This window comes from Camellia sinensis, chromosome 1, assembly GCF_055761805.1.
Source record: "Camellia sinensis isolate YWXY chromosome 1, ASM5576180v1, whole genome shotgun sequence".
Taxonomy (NCBI): Eukaryota; Viridiplantae; Streptophyta; class Magnoliopsida; order Ericales; family Theaceae; genus Camellia; species Camellia sinensis.
The window spans coordinates 44,847,713-44,850,845 of NC_138961.1; the positions used below are offsets into that span (position 1 = coordinate 44,847,713).

At 36.8% G+C, this 3,133-nt stretch overlaps 1 long non-coding RNA gene across 1 annotated transcript; it reads left to right on the forward strand.

Moving 5' to 3' along the window:
• The first annotated feature begins 780 nt into the window (after window positions 1-780).
• Window positions 781-2,831, forward strand: LOC114282340 (uncharacterized). The gene is made up of 3 exons (XR_014333923.1): window positions 781-1,059; window positions 1,697-1,774; window positions 2,608-2,831. It is a non-coding gene; the product is annotated as an uncharacterized LOC114282340 (long non-coding RNA).
• Window positions 2,832-3,133: the final 302 nt, after the last annotated feature.

Genomic DNA, 3,133 nt, shown 5'->3' on the forward strand with positions numbered 1-3,133 from the left:
CTCATTTGTCCTACTTTGCAGCCGGTGCGACAAGTTTGTAACCGCCATCATGGTTTCCATACATGACTTCAACGTATACTGATTGGCCTCCACATCCGACTGCACCGCCATTTTTTGCTCCACAGACCGCATCGAAAAGTTCAACGGAGCAAACTCCGGGGCGCTTGGTTGAGGTTCCAGTGCCACCGCACCAGTTTTCTCTCTTGTTGACTCGTTGAGGTCTGGAAAGAGAGTGAGCAGACTCCGGGAAGACGAGGCCATTTTCTGGGCAACAGAGTGTTACAGAATATCTCTCGCAACAGAGTGTTACAGACTCTCTCTCTCAGCACAACGAAGAGTTTTTCAGAGGATTTTGCAGGTTTTTTGCCTCTGCCTCGGCCTCAGCCTCCGTCTTGGTTAAATAGCCGAGGCAGCCACGCGTATCGCGCGCTACTTGACGCCAGACGACAAACGGGCGCGCCAGCCAAGGCACTCACGTGCCTCGCCATCATATCTGGCACGCCTTTTTATGGATTGGGCACGCCTTTTGATGGCACGCCTTTTGACAGATTGGGCACACCTTTTGAGGGCACGACTTTTGAGGGCTCGATATCTACATCTATGTATATCTTTTGGGCAGCCTATATTATAATATTCCCAACTTTTCATCTAGAGCCAAACACACTCCTATGTTAAACTCCATTTAGGATATCTAAACCCAACTCCAAACTTGATGGTAGGTGTAACCAAACACCCCATTTCAACACAAAAAAAATTAGAAGTGCAGATTTTTTTTTCTTCATTCTTCATTCTCTAACTTCTCTCTACTTTCTCTCTCATTTTCCTTTACTTTCTTGGAGGCCAAACACCACACCTTTGCTCCACCCTTACACCACCACCTTGACCCACCATCTCCACCACCTTCGGCCACCTTATCTCGCCGGAAAAAGGGTCCAGTCGGCACTCTTTGAATCCATCCGAAAATAACACAATAGAAGCACAAATTCTAGATTTTTCTTAATCTTTTGAAGAATCAAAGCATGGGATTTATTTTCTTGATGGATTAGAGGCTTGTACTTGGTAAGAATCTTTCTCTAAAAGTTTAGTTTAAGGTTTTACATATTTTGAGTTAGAGATGATGAAATTTTTGTGTTTTAGATCTATTATGATTTGGGGTTTGCTTGTTGAATTTTATACTCTCAATTAGTTTCCATGAATGTTTTACATGTTTAAAAAAAAAAAAAAATGGTCAATTTGATGGTTGATTTGGAGATTTAGATTTTGGGTTAATCTAGGGTTTGAATGTGATGTAAAAATTGGGGATTTTGGTGTTAGGGAATTTATATGTTGAAATTGAGTTGATAAATGATGGATTGGGTATCTCTATGTTCTATGGAGGAATTTTATAAGTGATTGAAGAGATTTTACTTAAGTTGTTGAGTTTATACAAAAATGTTGATTTTTGACTTTTGTAGTAAATTGATGGTGGTATTGTGCATATAAATTGATTGGATATTTAAAAAGTTACTAACTCAAAGATGTTCAAAGGATGGGTGTTATGGAGATTGGATAAGTTATTTGTTTGGGTGATTTAAAGTTGGAGGAGTTCTTTAGCTTGCCATTCCTTAGCATAATTTTATTTAGGATCATTTTTGTAGATGTTGTAATTTTCATTGAAAGCTTTTCCTAATTTGAGATCCTATTTACTAATTGTTAGGATTGGAGGAAGGCATCTCTCCACCTCTTGGAAATTAATTTGTAGAGTTTCAAATCTACACTTTTGCTATTTTTGGAGGTGAGTATACTTACCATGGAAATTACCTTACCTCTATCTTTATTACAAAGTTTGAAAATAATTTTTGAATTAAAGGAAGTGAATGATACATTTCATCATGATATATGTATAAAAAGAAAATCTATAAATTTATTGAGGCCAATGGTTGAGTTTTAATAAAGATATGATTTCATTTGTATAATGAAGCATTAATTTTTTTTATGAGAATTTATTTAAGTTGAGTCTTTCAAATTTTATGATGATGATGATTGAATGACAGTGAAATGTTATGTGAGGGTATTTATTTTATTGATCATATAACCGAATATAGCCTTTGGGGCCACAAGGGCCAAAATGCTTTGGGGTCCTGGGGACCGAAATGTTTTAAGGACCATAAGGGTCGTTGTATGTATAAGGGGTCTTGGGGACCGAAACATTGAAACAAGAATTGAAGTGCTACGATGACATGAGCTATGTTCCTATGGTTATGTTCTGGGTAACGGTACCGTCACCACCTAAGTCGCGAGGTAACGCGACCCTAAGGCTATGTAGTGGATTGTATGATGGACTGGAAATCTTAATGTATTGAAAAGTTATATTTTTGTTTACTTTCATTATCCAAATGTATGTTTTTTTCTGCCTTATGAGATTCCTTGGAAAAATCTTGATAACGTTTTATGAAAATTGTATTTCATCATTTTTATTTTTATTTTGTATAAATTTAAGTCCAATTAAGCTCTTATGTTTAGTATCTTTATTTTGAACCCTATTGGTAGGAGCAAGTTTTATAAGTCCATGGTATTGGTATACTCATTGGGCTTTAGCTCATTCTTTTAAATAATTTTTTTTTTCAGATTCATAGACTTTTGTGTGGCTCGCCTCAACTTGGAAGACTAGAATTTTTTTGAAGGATCACAGGTGGGCATCTTGTGGTTGAGGTTTTGCTTAGGGTCATTCTAGGATGTAAGCTTACCCTTTTTTTTTTTATGAAGGAGGTTGATTGTAAAAATTGCTTATGAAGTTGGATGTATTGATGGATTCGTGATTAGTATGTATTATATTTTTTTTTTGGAGGAAATGCTTGGGAACTATCTTGTAGCATGATAATATTTTTTTGTCTTTGAATAGATCATCTCATATATGTTAGGCAATTGAAAGGTCTTATGCACTTTTGGTGATGTGGTGATGTGATGTAAGAATTATACAGGAATTTGTGGTGTAAAGGTGCTATAGCGTTTGAGGTGCACCCTCTTGGCAGGGTTTTGCCTTGCCAAGATTGGGTCATTACATATATACACACTCATACAGTGTCTTGTACACCGGTCAGCTTTATCAATCCCTTTTCAACCTCAAATAGGTTTCTATCTTCACACCTATTTG